We start from the raw sequence: 18,826 nt of genomic DNA, 5'->3' as shown, positions 1-18,826 counted from the left end.
AGTGTCACTGGCCCTCATATGTGGGATCCGAACCGGGGCCCTCTGGCATCCCAAGCGAGTTCTTAACCATCGCGCCACTCGGCCGGCCCCAGATAGTTAACATTTTAAGAAATATATATTAGTCTCCAATTTAATAAAAGCGATTGTTTACCCTTGACTATTTCAAACAAGAGATCTTGTAAAAAATAATTCAAACACTATTATGTGGTATTTACCTTCCATATATCTAAATAACATTCTTACATATTATTTGATTTCCTAGTTACAGATATCAAATGACTTTTTCATTATGAAATATCAGGATTTTCACCTTACCCCCCCCCCCATTCCACCTCCCTACCCATGGAATATAGTTATATCACCACTGTTGGTCAAACTGATATTCAGAGATTACGTTACTAATGACCATGTAAATATTATTCACTGCTGAGCCATATAATATTGTATGATTTCCTAAGTTTTTTCTTTACAGTATTAGTTTCCCCAAGAAATAACCACTGCCTTAAAAAACTAAGCAAACAAGAAATCACTGTATCTATCATTAATCTGTCCCTCTATTGACAGAACTGTCTCAACATGTTTAAACACATCACAATGAATATTTGTATTTGAATGTTGCCTCTCGCAGGCGTACCTTTCTCTTTGGCTTGATCAGGCGGCACGCACTCTCTAAGCACATGCTGGCTGGGTGGCAAAGGAAGGTGACTTGGGAATATGCTAGTTGACAGAAGGAAGCCAGACAGGGATCAGTACCTGACTGCAATCTGCCCAGGAGTAATTCAGAATTTTTCTGTTACGAAGGAATCACTACACTAACATCACTTTAAAACAAACAGATGTTCAACATCGGCATTCTCTAGATAGTAAAACCCAGGACTGAAGAGTCCCATGCTGGAGACTGACGGAAAACAGCAAAGTCCTAACACCCACCTAACCTCTCTGCCCCTCAGCTTCACAAGATCTTCTGGCTTCAGAACTCCCCTACTCCAAGAAAGAGGGCTCTTACGCAATTGAGATTTCACAATAGAAGAGTTCAGAATTCTAGTGGTTTGAGTGGGCTCATTCATTCGAATCTCAGCTTGATCAGCTACTTGCCATAATGGTCTTGGGCAGGTCACTTACCCTGTGTGCCTTTGTTTTCCTCAATGTAAAAAGGAGTAATAGTAAATATATTACAGGATTGAGGAAAGGCTCAGTGTTTACTACTAATACTCCAAAAACAGTGTCCTCATATTTAACAGGGTACATTAGTCTAATCTACCTTAGTTACTAATCTACAAAGCTGAAATTGCACCTCTTCAATCTTAAGAAGAGTTAAGTATGTAAGCGACTTTTTTTACCTTTAATATGCCTAGGTCCTTATTATAATGATGTTAGCATTTGCTAATGAGGGGATTATTAACCTATAACTTGTTCCAAGTTATAATATTTGTGACAAATATTAACAACTGCTAGCCCTTTTAGCATTTACAATGTGCTGAGCACCATTTTTGTACTAACTCATAACCCTCTCAACAGCCTTGGGAGACAAGTTATTACAAAGACAGGTTAAATAAACCGCCCAGGCTCACACAGGCAGTAAGTTGTAGAGCTAGGGTTGGAACCCAGGCGGCCTAGTTCAAGTCTGTGCTCTTACCAGCTATGCTACATTATCTGTCTATGCAGATCACAGAGCTTTTGGAGGGGAGTGGAGCATACTCAGACTTGTCCTGAAGGTTAACTCCAGCAAAACTGCAGAGGACTGCAGGGGGACAATAATGGGACATAGGCCAGCTGGGGTCTGAAGAGTAAGGACAGGTAAGAGCCGAAAGGCAGCAGAGGGCTGGAGAGGAAGCCACGATGCAATGAGACTTCTAAGAACTGAAAGACTAATTGTATGTGAGGGAGAAAGACTTCAAGAATATCTGATGTTTCCGTCCTGGTAGATGAGGTAGATGACACCAACCAAGAAACATAAAAAGGAAGGCACGAAGAGGAGCAGGTTGGGATGGGGCAGATAAGAGCAGTATGGGACATTTAAGTGTGAGGTGATGAGACAACATTAAGCATTAATCCCCCGTTTTTTATCTACCCCTATACTACTTTAGAAGTAGGATCTTTACAAAGGGGATAGGGCACATAAAAGGTTCAAAGAAATGCTGAATGCATGAATGAACTACAACCTCAGATTCTTGCCAGTCTAAGGAATTATTAAAAAGTCAACTTACAGGTCCCTCAATAAAACCCTTGTTCCATTGGTAAGAGTTAGGGAGGGCCTACAAAATGGTGGAAGGCTGTGGGGTACAGCAAACCTGGGTTTGAGGCCCAGTTCACCCCTTCCTAGGTACGTAGCCTAGGACCTAGCTACTCAAGGTGGTGAGCAGAAACTCGCCCCATTCCAGACTAACAAGATCCTCCAGTGGTTAGCATGTACATTCAAGCCTGAGACGCAGCAACCCAGGGCGAGTGAAATGTTTTTTCTAAGTCTTGCTCCCCCATTTCCCCAATTACAAAAGTGGAGATAATCATCTCAATAGTCTGCTTCCTATTGAGCGCAATAATACACATGCAACCTGGTGCAGTGGAAGACACAAAACACGTTCGTGAGGAGGGAAGGAGCGCAGTTTTGCACTTACAGAAAATCCAAACAACAGTTTTAAATAAGCTAACACATCAATCAACATAATTCAAAAATGGTATTCCCAGAAGTTTAAATGACTCAGCTATACTTATCTTGAATTGGTTTTCAGATGAGGATATCACATTAATAGTATTTATCTCAACAGTTATACTAAAAGACAGTTAGCAGATCAACCAGCAGAAAAGAACAATGGTCAATAAGACTAAGTGAAAATTCTCAACATGATACAGAGGGCTTATCTGTCTGTATTACAGGTTCCCTAGGGATGGAAATTCAGGCATGGAAAGGAACTTCCTAAGGGTATCTGGTCCATTGTAGGGCATGTTACACATAAGACTGAAATTCTAGGTTTTTCTTTCAATCATTATTTGTGAAAATTAACTTTCCAGAAAGGAATATGCAAAATGAACATTTAGAATCCCAAGTTCTGGACCGGCCGAATGGCGTATTGGTTAAGAACTGGCTTGGGATGCCAGAGGGCCCCGGTTCGGATCCCACATATGAGGGCTAGTGACACTGCCCTCCACAGCTAAGATGCTGAACAACAGCTCAACCTGGAGCTGGGCTGCTGTGAGTCACCGGCAATGGCGTAGGCTGCAGCCCCTATGGCAGTGGGTTGCCATGGGCTACCGGATGTAGCCAGCAGCCAGTGTGAGCGGCCAGCAGCCACAGTGAGTAGCCATCCAGAAGCCAGCAACTGATCTGCCTTGCCCGGGAAGAGCGCAATGATGGTGCCAACTTGGGCCAGTGAAGCAACGTCCTCCACAACTAGACTGAAGAACAAAAAAATGACAGCAACTTGTCTGTTCCCCTTCCCCCAATTCCCCAGCACTGTTCCCATCCCCCCAATTCCCCAATAAAAAAAAAATCTTTAGAATCACAAGTTCTAATAGATAACCAAGTCCTAGTTCCAAACAAACCTTAACCTACGTGAATCACCATATCAACAGTTGCCTAATTCCACTCATCCGAACCCAAACTATTATACAGCCTACACAGTAGATTCATGCCACATTCTTCCTCTCTGCCTCTCCAGCCACACTGGTCTTTCAGTTCCTGAAAGACAAGCGCCTGCCCTCCTCAGGGCCTCTGCAATGGCTACTTCAGGGTAGCCCTCACTTCCCTCTTCCTACAGACAGCTGGCTGCTTCTTATTCCTTATGGTGTCTTAAACGCCACTTCCTCAGAGATCTTTCTGGTCACCTGAAGTATACACCCCAACAGACCCCCAAATATTCTCTACTTCAAAGGCCTAGTGTCCATTTCCTTGTAGGTCTTACCCTAAGTACTAAATTGTCAATTTAGACCCTCTTCACCTCCAACAAAATTCAAGTTCCAAAAGGACAGGGGATCTTATCTGAATTGTTCTTTGCCTGGCATATAGTGGGCGCTCAACAAATCCTGTTTATGTGAATAAAGTGAGTGGGTGCCAGGCACTAGGCTAGACAGTGGGATCCGGAAATAGGAGAGTGCCTGCCCTCAGACAGTTCCAAGTTCTAGTGGGGAAAAAAACAAGCAAACAATTAGCAAACGGTGAAACAAATCAGGGTTATGATAAGGGTCACTCAGAGGGTGCTAAAGAGGCATGCCAAGGGTGCTCCAAACCCAGGAGGGAACGGGCGTTTCGGGAGGTATTGATGGGAGCTGAACCCAAGGGGAGGTTAGCCTTTTGTTCTTACATGAATGGCAGCTACAATGGAGTTTTCTCCAAACACATGAAATAAGATGACCCTCCAAGTCCAACTCGAGATCGGTGCACAATGACTGAAGGAGAGAAGGGTGCAAGCCATCCGAAAGAGGAAGCGTGGTTTCTTGCATAGCAAGAGTCAAGCAGAGCCAGCATGAATGTATTCATACATGTACGACAGAGAGGGTCTGCCCTGCGAGCACTGAATAAGAATTAAGAAAAGAAAGGCTGACAGAGGCCATGGGAGCAAATGGGCAGGGGAGGAGCACTTGCTCATAGACATGAGTTTTCTGGTCACAAGGGGTCTCCCTATTATGAGATGGTGGCATTATCTGATTACGACAGGCCATTAAACACTTGATTCATCCCATTGCTTTTGTTCTGAATCTTTCTCAGGTAACTTTCTATTGAGTTGTCGGAAAAGTCATGATGTATTTTTTGCAATGAAAAAATACATCTTGACTTTTCTGACAACCCAATAGCTATGATATGGGCTCCTAGCTATTTCTAGGAGAGACCATACTGGTACACACTGAAAATTATATACAGTAATACCTTAGTTTGTGAGCATCATTTGTTCTGGAAACAAACTACTCGTATTGCAAAGACATAGCTTGTTTACCACGTTAAAATGTATTAATGTTTGCTCATCTTGCAGAACACTTGCAAACCAAGTTACTCACAATCCAAGGTTTTACTGTACTGCTTTCCAATTTTACCTTTCAGACTCATAAATTTGGTTAATCTGAGGCCAGGGAAGTAGACCTGCTCTTAGTTCACCAATTAAATATTTGGGGGTGGGGGAATCCCCCTCCCAACAAAGGATGAGGTTAGCCTGACTTCAGACAGAAGGAAAAGGATTTAAGAAAAATGTTTGAGGTAGATCTGATAGACAGAGGTGGTGCGGGAAGGACAAGCCAAAGATGATTCCAAGGTTTTAGGCTCGAGTTATTTGGGGATGGTATCATCATTCAGCAAGAGAACAATACAATAAGAGGAGGTGTGGGATTTATAGAGATGCCCCATTTAGGACATGTTGAATCTGCATTCTCTGAAGGGCAGCTAAGTGGAGATGTCCGGTAGGCAGTTGGCCATCTAAGCCTAAAACTCAAGAGACACAGAATTTTAATTTTGGAGATACTTACGTTCAGGCAATAATAGATGAAGTTACCCAAGAAAGGTGTGTCAACTCACAAGAGATGAGGACCAACAGTGGAACCTGAGTAAAGCCATTAAAGGACAGAAGAAAGGACATTTGCAAGGTAGGCTGTGAAATGAAGATGGGCATCTAGAATTATTCTAAATATTTGTTAGGTTACCATTCAATGTGAGATTTCAACAAGTACACGTGCAAATTTTTTCTTTTAATAGAGGAAGTACAAGTTTTAAAACAAAAAGAAAAATAATGTGCTTCTAGTTAAGTTACCGAAAAAGACACAAAAGTTCTTTCAGAATACCATATTATGGCTTCCTGGGACAGGAAGTAAATCGCTGTGATACACCCTACTGACTTCTTACCAGTACTTCAAAAAGTGAAATAAAGCTGGCCGAAAGGAACAAAGAATTTTCTTTTGGGATCTACTTTCAATGTTTAAATCTTGCCAAGAGTTCAAAATCCACCATGCTAACTACCTCTGGGTGAATTTTCAAGGCAGAGATAAAAGCTCCAATGTGTATTTCAATGATTAATGTTTTGAGAGACATTATGACACATTTACACTCTGTGGCAAACCAAACCTTTATCCTCTAAGAGGTCCATGCTATAACATAGTACTATTCCCCCCAACAGTGTCACTGAGTTTGTTACTCACTTATTGGAAGAGCCACTGAAAAGTTGAATGTCATCAAGAGCCATTTTAAAAGTTTTGTTATTGTTGTTATTTTTTGCAAAGCCAAGTGCTAATAAAAAGTGAGTTGTACAATATGTATTTCCTACCCTACCATAGTTTACAACTTCGTTGGTGAAGGCCCAACTACTCCATAAAAAAACCCCTGGGAATTCAATACAAGTTGCAAAGTCAAGTGCCAAATAGTGGTACGATAGGTCAGATGAGGAAGTAATCACTAAAGGCTGGATTGTATAAAAAGAAAATAGGATGTGAGCCAGACTTTGAAGGAATGGCAAGATAGTGAAGACCGGAAGGCATGTGAGGTGACAGGAGTACAGACAAGAGCAAAAACACAGATGCAGCAAATGTGCTAGGAGCCAGCTGCTCACTGTTTTTTGGAATAAAGAGATTTACGTAGTCAGGCAGTGGTCGGTAAGGCCAGAGAAGCAGACAAGAGGCAAGAAAGCAGAGGGCTGGTCCACAGAATTTTGTATTTTATCCTATGGGCTATGTGGCCAGTGATGGTTTTAGACAGGTGGGTGCTGGATGCAAAGCAAGAGTTTAGAAAAATTAATCTAGTAATTATGTTCAAAAGGGGTAATAAGGTATCACTATTGTGAGGGAGCACACATTTGTTAAAACCCAGCAAATTACACCCTAAATTTTATTATATGTAAATTATACATCAGTAAGGCCAATTAAAAGGGAAACGAAGGACAAAGGTGAGAGAGGAATAAGATAAGTATTAAAAATACAGGCTGTAAAATTCTGAACACTTGATAGCTGAGGCTAATTCGGCAGTGTGCTAAACCATCGCTTCCCAGCTTCAAGTTCAGGGACATCACATTGGTAATGAGACCAGCCATGGTAGGGTATTTAATTTAAAACCTCCGAATTCAGCAAAGGTTACTCAATCAGGGCTTTATCCTCCCCCCACCTCCACCCAGGGCAGTTGTTCAACATTCACCAGCATACCACTTTGTCAATTCTATACAAGGTCTACTATGAATATGGCATTAAATGAAGTGCCCCTCAACATTTTCTTCTAATTCAAAATAACAGCTCTGAAATACCATTTTTTAATCTAACCATCAGCAGATGGTTACCAAAAAAGTGTTAAGATTTAAAAGCCCAACATTTTATTAATTTCAAGAACTAAAGGATGCCTATGAATAAGACAGAAACTTTTGTTTGTGTCTCTCAATCATGAGTTTCTAGCTATTATGTGGTTCCCCTGGGACTAATACCAACTGATGATAATGCACAAAAAATTCCAGCATTCACTCCATTATAATAAAGGCTAATTGCATGGGCCTATTATTGGAATATGCTTTCCTGGTTCAAGCTAGCTGCATTTCAATAGAGTAAAAGGGGTTTTCTGGAGAAACCCTACTGTGAAAAGATGAACTTTGTCTTAACATCTTTAGTTTCAAAAACTATTCATTTATAGCTGCCTATTTCACATCTCTGAAGCAAAATGGCTCATTTGTTATGTAGATTACTAAGCAATCACTTAAGAATAAAGGGGTTTCTTCTTTAGAGGATTCAGCTAACTATCTGCAGTCTCAATCTCAAAACCAGCTAAGTGTACTTCTAAATATGACAGTAAATCATTCTTTGAACACTTCTGATTTAGCTGCAGAGACACGTGGGCCTCCTTGAAATGTGAACCAGAGAAACAGGCACGTTTTCCAACCCCTTCCAGGGGCTCACCTGGGATTCCTCCCAAGAAAGGCTGCCTTTACGGAGCTCCTGGGTCTCTATCTGTAAAGGCAAAAAATCAGGGTATGGGGGACGGATAGAAAAGGTATAGGATGATGTTCTCTACAGCAGATCCCTAACTCACAAACTTCAGTTTTGTTTAAAGAGTTCTTAAGTCCATTACTTAAGAACTCAGGATATAATTTCTCACAAATAAAAGCCAATTTAACTCTCTTGTATCTTTGGAATATTAATTCTCACCTATACCAATGTTTCTACTAGAAAATGTAACTGCATTTGAAGTTCTAAAATGAGATGCTAACATCTTCACCATTTGAACCTTGCTGTACCTAGATCCCTTCTCTCAGGGGAAGGTAAGGAAGACGACATAAGACGAATGATCATGAAGAACTAGGAAATATAAGCAGCAGGGAGAAATGATTGGAAAAAGGGAGAAGGAACACGTGTGTAAGAATCACCAGGGTGTTGGCATCCCCTGCCCCAACGATAACCAGGTAGGGAGAAGGGGTGGTAGACATTTATCAGGAATACATACTTTGATGAAGCATCCCGTGGATTTCTGATCTACACTCTAAATTAAGAACCACTGCTCTAGGGAGTGAGCTGCCAGGCCATGAAGAGCATACAAGGGGACAGTTGTGAGCCCCAGGCCTTCTTTGTACCATGGACCTTAGCCTAAGGGCCTTTTCTTTTCTGCCACTTTCCGTAGGCTTTTCATTCCCCTGGAAGAGTAGAAATAAGAACCCCTACTACCACCACCACCACCAAAAAAAGAAAGAAAAATGTACATGTGGCCCCACCTCTTTATTAGCAAGTATTTACCATTCTTCAAAAGTACAATGTACAGTCCTAGGAGCTGGGGACAAAGGTATAAAAGCTACAGGATCTATCCTCCAAGGAGCAGCTCGTAAGAAGTTGGGCCACAAGCACACAGCTGATATACAGTGGTAACTGCTTATCTGAGGGGAAAACAAAGAGTGCTATTAAAGCAAGCAGAAGACAGGAGAAGCATCTCAGGCAAATGTGGAGATGTGGGGACAAGCACAAGGAAGGCTTTGAGGAAGATGCAAAGCTGGAGATGAGTACTGAAGAATAAGTGAAAGTTAGCCAGAAGAGGAGAATGGGACTACATAGGACAGTTAGCAACTGTCCTGAGAGAGCTGGTAAATTGCAGGGCTGGATGCAGCGCCATAGTTCAGACCTTCACAGTAGAAAGGCACTACGCCTGCTCTACCGAAATGACTCTTATGCCAAGGTTAGGCTTTAAACCACAGGCCCTTAAGAACGACTGAGGGGTTTCAAGCAGAAAGTAGCATGAACTAAAAACAGGATCACTCTAGCAGCAAAGACACAGGCTAGATACAAGGAGTCCTGAAGCTGTGAGATGATTTGAGCAGTCCAGGTAGATCATAAGGGCCTGAATAAAGCAGTGGTGGTGGGGACAGAGAGAAGGGGGAGAGGAACCATCTCAAGGGGCAGAATAAACAGGATGAGGGAGGAAGGTAGGAGACATCCAGGTTTCCTATCTGAGTAACAGACGAGTGAAAACACACACACACACACACATACACACACACACACACACACACACACACACTAATCTGATTTTGGAGGGTACAGTAATGAAATCGGTATCAGACATGTTCAAGTTTTAGGCGACTGTTGGGATATTCTTGGAGAGGAGTTTGGAAGGCAGGCAGTATACTAATCTAGAGTTGGGAAATAACTGAAGATGTATATATGTAAATCATTTTATAGCAAAGGATGTGTTAGGTGAAAAAACTGATGATGCAGCCAATGGGAAAACCAACCCTTAATAAGTCTACATACACCTACAAAGAGATGTAGGACCAAGGTAGGGCTTTATGATGAGGCAGAATTAAGTATGTTCCTTTAGTCTAGGGGTCCACAAACTATGGCCCCTGGTCTGTAAATAAAGTTTTATTGTACCATGCCAAGCCCACCCATTAATGTTGATGGCTGCTTCTGTGCTGCAACAGCAGTGCTGAGTAGTTATAAGACTGTATTGCCCACAAAGCCTAAAATTTTACTATTTGTCTCATCTCTACTTCCTACCTTACTTAGTTTTTCCATCTAAGAAACAAAAAATACACTGTGTTTAAATGCAATAAGAACTTAAAAGTCTCGTGAAAGTTATTCACTTAATATTAAAGCCATTCATTAAAATTTAGGCTCAACTGTTAAAAAATTTTGTTCAACACAAGTATACTAAAGTTAAGGTTTTAAAGTATATAAAATTTTACAACACATAATTTGAGGATACATTATTTAAATTACAAAGCAATTACTGATTTACATGTGACTACAAAATAAAGGGAATCCCAAACTTGGTACCTTACATCCAATTCAGAATGTTATCCCAGTGTACTCCAGAAAGCATTCAACTCTACAAATATCTTCGGGAACAGAAGAGATGGACCGCAAAGCAGGAGAGATCACCATCTGCACCATCGCGGCCATCATTTTCTGAACACCTACCATGTCCAGATACCATGCTGAGCACCTAATGCTGTGTGTCATTCAAGCCCTACAATAACCCCACGAGGGCCTCCATCCATCCATCCATTTTATTTATTTATATATATATATATATATATATATATATATATATATATATATATATATATATATATATATATAATTTTTTAATTGGGGAACAGTTTGTTTTTCCAGGACCCATCAGCTCCAAGTTGAGTCGTTGTCTTCTAGTTGTGGAGGGCACAGCTCAGTGGCCCATGTGGAGATCAAACCAGCAACCTTGGTGTTATGAGCACTGCGCTCTATCCACCTGAGCTAACCGGCCGCCCCCATTTTAGGTAAGGAAACTGAGTCTTAGAAAGGTTAAGAGCCTCATCTGAGGTCACCCAGGAAAGAGTGGGCGGGAGAACCTGTCACACTGGTCCAGCCAGCCACACCAAGAACCAGGCCTGACCTCGGAGGCTCTGTACTCACTGTCAACCCCGTGCTTCATGGTTTGTTACCCACACCGAGGGAGATAACATCTGTACAGGGACAAATGGAATCTGGAAACAACTAGGAACATGTATCTGCTTCTCTTCCTCCTCTGGAACTTGAAGCAGGTCTTAGAACCCAGGCTGGTATCACAGGTATAAGAAGGTGGAGTCTATCGGCTGTCGCAATGGACTCTGGCCTTGGAGCCACAAACAGGTACAGCACCCACTGCCAGCAGACAATATCTGAGCTCCAAACCACCACCTCACAGATGAACTTTTTAAACAACACCCTCTACAAACTGATGGCAGGCAACACCAAAAAATAAGATCTTCGTAAATCAGATATCAGTAAATCAGTAATGTATTCTAAGAGGTAATATGATAACACTCAGTGGAAAGAACACAGGCTTTCACTTTGAACTGACCCAGGTTTGAATTTTGGTTTCGACCCTGGCCGTATGACAGTAAATGGCTTATCTGCTCTAAGCCCACTCTGTCAGGGAAATGACTACCCTCCCGGCCACATGGTCCTGGGAACTATCAGCAATGTACTGTAGAGTTCAGTGGTTCTGAGTCAGACAGCCTAAGTTTATCACCCAGCTCTGCAATTTACTTGGCAAGAAATTGGGGCCTAAGCCTCAGGTTTCTCATCTTTAAAAGAGGAAAAAATGACAAGAGGACCAACCGCTCGGGGTTATTTTGAGAATTAAATAAGATATCTAAGGTGCTAAAAGCACCTTAGAAGTTGTCTGCACAGTGCCTGGCACAAAGTCAGTCCTCAAAGAGGCTTTTATCTGTTTAAGTTATAGACCAAACGACAACTCAATTTCCAGCCCTCCTAGAAATGATCATTAGTGGGGAAAGCAATACCTTTCTCTGAGGCTATGAAATTAACTTTTATGACGTTAAAGGCGTGGTAGAAACACATTTCCCAAGAAAAACTGGTGGCTTGGCTCCACTTTGTTAAATGGTGGGAGGTTTTCTTCATCTGTTGCCTCAAACCTTAAAATAAATATTAAATAATACTACTGGTGCATTCAGGCAGGCAACGCCCTTAACCTCTAAACAGAACGTGGCTATTTCCTCCATGTATGGTTTTTCCGAGTGCGGGGAAGAAACCCTGGAAAGACATCTAGTAAGAAGAATTTAAACTCTTTGTAAAACAGTCTGCTTGCACTTGTGGCCAAAGCAGAAGCAAACAGGCTTGGCCAAATGGCCCATGACCCAAATCTGCATGTCTTTCAAAAGAACTGCCTTCCTCCCCCAATATGCAGTCATCTTGGTGCCCCATCCCCATCGCCAAAGAAGATATTACGTTCCACAGATTTTTCTGTCCATCATTAGTTCAGGATATAGAAACAGATCAAAGGCAATGCAAAGATAATCTAAAGTAAAAAAATTCGTCCTTTAGCAGTCTTGTAAATCCATCAGCTAAAATATGCTTTTCACACCAAGTTCAATTATTAATGACAAGACAGAAGAAATCCATAAAACCGTCTGACTCTCAGGGTTTCTCAGATGCACTTCAAGCTTTCAAATGGTTTATATTCCTGCACCTGTTAATTTTTCTTCAAATAACTTCAGCTATTTTTTATGGGCAGATAACCACATTGACTTAATCCAGGACTTTAATACCTTAATTACAAAGTTTTAATGGGCACTGTGACCAGCTTATCATAGAAGTTGTCTGCCATTAAGCATATCCACTTCAAGGGGGACTCTAAGAAAAAATAGGAAAATGAACTTCAGCTAGAGCACCAGCTTTATCCACCACAGAAATCAACATGCTCAGCTTGTACAGACCTTAACGGATTTGCTTTACATCTCCCAGCCACTTGCTGTAGAATATGCACAACAGTGGTTAATGCTCTTGTGCTTTCATCTCACTTTTTTTTTTTAAGCAATTTATCTATGCTCAAATTCTAACAGATTTTTTTTTTTTTTAATCCTCACCAAAAATCCAATCCAGGACCAGAGGCATTCTCTCCAGCACTATGGAACAATCTAGATCAGATTTACAAACCTCGCTTTTGTTTTGAAAGCTAATGTGAAGGAAAGGAGCTTTTTTGTTGCAGAGTCCATTCCTGGGGAAATGGAAATAGATGCAAGCCTTCAAGGTTATACGGTACACGCAGAGAACATCCTGTCCGCTTCTAGCCTGCTCACAGCTAGCGGCCAAACCACCTGCAAAAGTCTCATTTGCTCAGTCTCAAATGTTGCCCACAAATTCAAGTTTATGCTGTTTCATTTTGTTTACTTTAGAACAGTCACCTTCTATCCAACTGATCCAGCCCAATTCTGCTGCCAACACGTTACCATGTATTACATTTGCTAAAGGCAGGAAGCAAATACAACTGTCCCAGTAGTACAGTACACTACTCCTTCCCCGCCTGTTAAACTGTGTGTGCGCATGGCTATGTCTGAGGCTGGCTGGGCGACGGGAGAGACTTGCAAGGCTGAGAGAACCTACACTGTGAGGGGTTCTGAAAGGAAAGGCCAAAGGTAGGCATGCTGGGTGACACAAACTTGTCTAGATCTTTTAATCCCAGGAATGGTTCTCTCAGTAAGCACTCTCCCTGAATTAAGTCCTAAACTAATAAAAAGCCTTTATTTTAGAGATATTATGGAGGGAAGTGTGTATTTTTAAAGCATCAAGTAGCTAGGAAAGACAACTAAAACTTTGAACTGTAATGTTTAGAAAAGTCCTTTAAAAAAAAAAAATCGACCTGCATCTGATTTTCCTGAATTAGAAATAACATCTGTGCAGTACTTAGTGTTGCCTCGCATCTCATTGAATTTATCTTCGAACACTCTCCTTAAAACCAACACGAGTGTGAGATTACCAAGAGCTAATACCAAACATGCACACACCGAGTGTTTGAGGTTCTGTGTTATATGTTTAACGTTTATTCCTTTAAGGCCCTGAGAATTTCAAAACACTACAACTCTCTCCAACTTGGTCTCTAAAACGGCTTTTATTCAAATTAGGTGCTGGCAGGCCTCAATGTTCATGCCTTCAAGCAAGACAAATGCTCCTATTAAAAAGGACTGGCAGCTGAGGAATGTCAAAAGTGGCACGGGCCCCAAAGAGATCTCTCCTGTACACACACACACACACACACACACACACACACACACACACACAGCTGGTTAACAAGAGGCACTCAAACTTTCTAAAGGAAGTTCTTTCAACTATATTCATATTTGTTATGATGTAGCAAGAGTGAGAGACAAAGATTGAAAACATCCTCATGAAAGACACTGTCCAAAAACACAAGTTCTTAAAATCACCAACCCTGTACAAACCTACACCCAATTCCTATGTGACAAGAGAAAGAAAAAAACCATGAAGACCATCTGTTGTCCCACTTAAAACCAAGGAGCAAGGATAACAGCAAATGTATCACGTGCTAGGCTATAATTATTTCTATTTTGGAAAGCAAATGACCAACTCCAGTTCAAAGGAAAAATACCAATTTCTACTATCTCTCTGTTTCAAAAGGGCAATAATAAAGAGCCAAGCTAATGAATTTGAAACTAAAAACAAAAGCTTGATTGACCAGAATCTTTAAAATACCAAAACCCTTGAGCTCTGAGCAACAGTGGTTCGAGTCCCAGCCCGAGCTGAGCAGCCGCTGAGCTGCCAACAGGTGGCAGGATGGCTCAGCTAAAACAAACAAACAAACAAACAAAAAAATCGAATACCAAAACCCATTCCTAGGCTTAAAAAAAAAAAAATCTGTTACCCTGCGGTACAACACTCCTGCCTGCCCACATGTCTGCCTCTTCCTTGGCCTCCCAATCCTGGGACTCCATGAAGTCATTAACACTCAGTAAATTCTTTGAATGATGTGGTTTTACAGCTCTCTGCCTTTGGCCTAGTCCCGTCCTCTCTACCTGGAATGTCCTTCAACTCTGTCTGAAAACGTCTACTCATGTTTCAAGACCAAGGTCAAGCTTCATCTCTCACAACAGCTGCATTTCCAAGCAGGCTGCCCATTACTCCCTCCTCTGTGTCCCTTTGCCACTCATAGGGTGACAAAATTCCCCTCCCTCTCCTAGAATAGAGAGGCCATGTCTCGATTCTCTGGGTAGCATCTTTCCTGCTTTGCAAAGGGTCTGACAGAGAAAAGGCATTCAAAGTACTTGATTAGAAAACAGACTGAGAAAACACTGGCTACCATTTCACATCCGACAGATTGGCAAATATTAGAAAGCTAGACAAGTGTTGGTGTGGGAACCAAAAAACAGGAAGTCTCAAATGCTATTGATGGAAATGCAAAGTTTGGTACAACCACTTTGAAGAGTAAGATTTCCACCTCTAGCAAAGCTGGTTTACTAAGACCAGCAATTCTGGGGCCAGCCAAGGGGTGCGTTAGTTAGGAATTGGCTTGGGACACCAGCTCTGAGCAGCAGAGCCCCGGTTTGGATCCCACATGAGGGCCAGTGACGCTGCGCCCTCTACAGCTAAGATGGTGAACAACAGCTCGACCTGGATCTGGGCTGCTGTGAGTCGCCGGCAACGGTGGAGGCTGCAGTGGAGCTGCAGTGGGCTGCCGTAAGCTACCGTGAGTGGCCAACAGACAGTGTTAGTGGCCGGCAGCCGGCATGAGACACAGTGAGCGGACATCCAATGGCTAGTGAGCAACTGCCTCACCTGGGAAGAGCGCAATGATAATACCAACACGGGCCAGTGAAGCAATGTCCTCCACAACTAGACTGAAGAACAAAAGAACAGCAACTTGTCTGTTCCCGTTCCCTGATTCCCCAACGCTGTTCCCTCCCCCAATTCCCAAATAAAATATTTTTTTAAAAAAGACCAGCAATTCTGCTTTGGGTTAATTAATGTATATTAGCCACTGTTTGTTAAGGCAGCTTTTGATTAGCATTTTTTAAAGTGAGGGAATATATATATACATACACACACACACACACACACACACACACACACACATATATGTAAAATATATCTCAAGTATGCATCTTACATTGTATGGGCAAATATTTTTATAAAACTATAGTTTCCAGTATGCATGTATATACACATATATGCTGGGTATCAATGTAAAGTACATTTGTTATTGTGTCTAAATGAACAAAAGCCTGAAAAACATAGCCCTAGAGAAACACTCATATTCAAAAAGACATTCAAATGTTCATTACAGCACTATATATAATGGTGAAAAACTGGAAATAACCTAAATATACATTAACAAAATGGATATGTAAAGTAAGATACATGCATGTAATTTATTATGAATGAGTTAAAAACAGAGCTACTTCTGTCAACATCAATGAATCTCAAAAGTAATAGTGAACTAAAATGTATGACGTCATTTAAACATGCGAAACAATGCTACATATTACTGATGGGTACATACATCCATATGTAAGAAAGTTAAAACAATGACTGTGGAATTTCACATGGGGCTTCAATTTCACTTCTGGTCTTATCTCCTTTTAAAACACAATTTCTGAAGAAAATCAGGCAAAATGATAATCTCTGACAAACCGGAATAATGGATCCTGTTCTACTGCCTTTATTTTATCCCTCAGATTTCTTATTCCTCAGATTTGTTGCTCAAAGTATTTCATCATCTCAAAAACATTTTTAAAAGAGCAACTAGAACACCTAACAAAAAGTAACCTTGAAAATGTCCTGATGTCCATAGCTCCAAATCAACATATATTCCAACATATATTTGAATGCTTGTGTGTCAGACACTGTGCCAAGCTAGGTACACAATCTCGCTTAATTGGTGCAATAGCCTTCTGTGGTGGGTACTATTACTTTTCTATTAGGCTGACTGCAGCCCTCACTGCCTCTGTCTTTAATCTGGAGGGTCCAATTGTATTCACCATTCCACGCTTTTAAGGACAAAAAATGGATTAATCTATTTTTTAAAGATTTTAATATGGATTTAAACCAAAAGGATTCTTCTGCTTAACTGTCAGTTAACCCAAAGAACCTATTCCAAGAATCACACACAACTGAAATTTTACTAAAATAAAGCCTATCTCTGCAGTTTGTGTAAAATAAATACTTATACAATGAATGCCCATCAAAGCTCCATTTGGTCACTTTGTTTTAAAAAAAAAATCAATTCGTGAATATGGGTCCACGAATTCAAGTACACGCTGCATAAATGGCTAATTTTTTTAAAAATGTGCAGCTGTAACAGCTAATTTAAACTCTAAAAGCTGAGTATATAAATTATTAGAATGTGTGGAAAATGTTTTCCCCACTAGGATAGACTTCAAAGCAGTCTTTTTGGGACTAACTTGTATTAAATTACTGTGTTATTTTGTTTAATACCACATTAAGTTGTTTAAAGAGTAAGAATATACAGAGGGTGCCAAAAAAAATGTATACACATTTTAAGAAAGGAAAAAACTGTATTAAAATTGTAATACTCAATATATACCGATAACAAAAAAGATGAATACAAGTCATGTGTATACATTTTTTGGCACCCCCAGTATATACACACTTAGTCTTTCTTCCTGTGTAAATAGGTAAACTAACATTCTCATCACTTGGATAGTTCCTCTATGGAAATTACACGATAGAAATGGAATTATTAATATTCTTTGGTGTGACAATTGTACTGTGGTTATCTAGGAAGAGTCCTGACTCTTTGAAGATGTATGTTAAAGTATTTAGGCTGAAGTGTCAAGATATTTGCAACTTACTTGCAAATGGTTCAAATAAAAATATATATGATAAAGCAAATACGGCAAAATATTTATCACTGAGTCCACTAGTGGCATGGTATTCACTTATATTATTATTTCCAATTTTACGTATCCAAGATTTTTCATAGTTAACTATGAAGAAAATTTTCCAGTCAATATCTGTTTGGCAAAACACTTAATATTGCCATCATGCAATTTTATCTGAGTTACCTTTACCAGCTAATTTCCATAATAAAAAGAAGTTTTACCTGCTTTTGCAGTTTTACTCATAACTATAAAGATTATGAGCTGAAAGAAAAAGATTGACAATAAGGCCAAGTTAAAGGCCTACTACTATATTTTAACCTGTAAGTATTACTGCCAACCTAGAACTGGTTCTGCAGTATTATTAATCATAATTTAAAGCAGCCCTCTCTTGCTATTGAATAATAAGCTTAGACACTTTTTATGTGATTAGAAGTTATATAATTTAGAAAAATCATAAAATTGATTACCAATTTCCTCAATCACAACATTTCCAACTAATAAACCAAAGTTTGGTAAAAGAATCTATAATTTAATCCCTTGTTCTTACCTAATAATTAGCTAAAATGCCCCAATTACCAATTATAAACATCTAAGGTGATTCATATTACATAGGCCTGGTTCTAAATATGGAAGCATTCTGAAATCTACTGTTCATAACACCAGGGATCAGGGAACAGGGATAAATGAGAAATTTACTAGCTTAAAATTACATTGTTTGAAAGAATTTGAACAAGGGGCTTGTCCCATCTACTAAACCATGCTGCCTTCCCATGATGTACTCTATATGAAGAACAACACTGAAACAAGACATGAGGGAACCACAAGTTTCCCTCTCCTGAAACGTACAGTGAACAGATACACTCACCCCAAGAACAAAAATCAGAAGGCATTCTTAAGCTGGCTGCTCCTCATTACCAGACATGGACCATACCATCTTGCCTCAATTACACCATCTGTAATAATGGCAACAACTGATTCTTTCATAGAGTTGGTCCAAGTTTGACTTAAACATGGTGAACAAAGCATCTGAATTCTCAGGTCAGCAGGTGATGAGTTAACACTGGATAACACTTAAATAATCCTAATTGCATAACATTTCAACTAATTCCAGGAATCCAATTCTAGAAATGAAAGGGCAACGACTGTTACTGGCATCAGATAGAGGCTTTTCCTACTCAAACTTAACATTAATGCAGCTTTCTAAATATGAAGCAACATTTTACTACCATATTTCAAAGTCAGAAATGAAGATGTCAAGGTTTCCTATTTCA

At 40.3% G+C, this 18,826-nt stretch overlaps 1 protein-coding gene across 2 annotated transcripts in view; it reads right to left on the bottom strand.

Moving 5' to 3' along the window:
* The window catches only part of UBE2H (ubiquitin conjugating enzyme E2 H), a 98,878-nt gene that overhangs the window by 54,675 nt on the left and 25,377 nt on the right, over window positions 1–18,826 (bottom strand). The gene's annotated exons all lie outside the window — the stretch shown is intronic.

Source organism: Hipposideros armiger, unplaced genomic scaffold (genome assembly GCF_001890085.2).
Source record: "Hipposideros armiger isolate ML-2016 unplaced genomic scaffold, ASM189008v1 scaffold_97, whole genome shotgun sequence".
NCBI classification, from domain to species: Eukaryota; Metazoa; Chordata; class Mammalia; order Chiroptera; family Hipposideridae; genus Hipposideros; species Hipposideros armiger.
The sequence above is the reverse complement of the archived record's forward strand: the minus strand, read 5'-3'. Positions and strand labels throughout refer to the sequence as shown.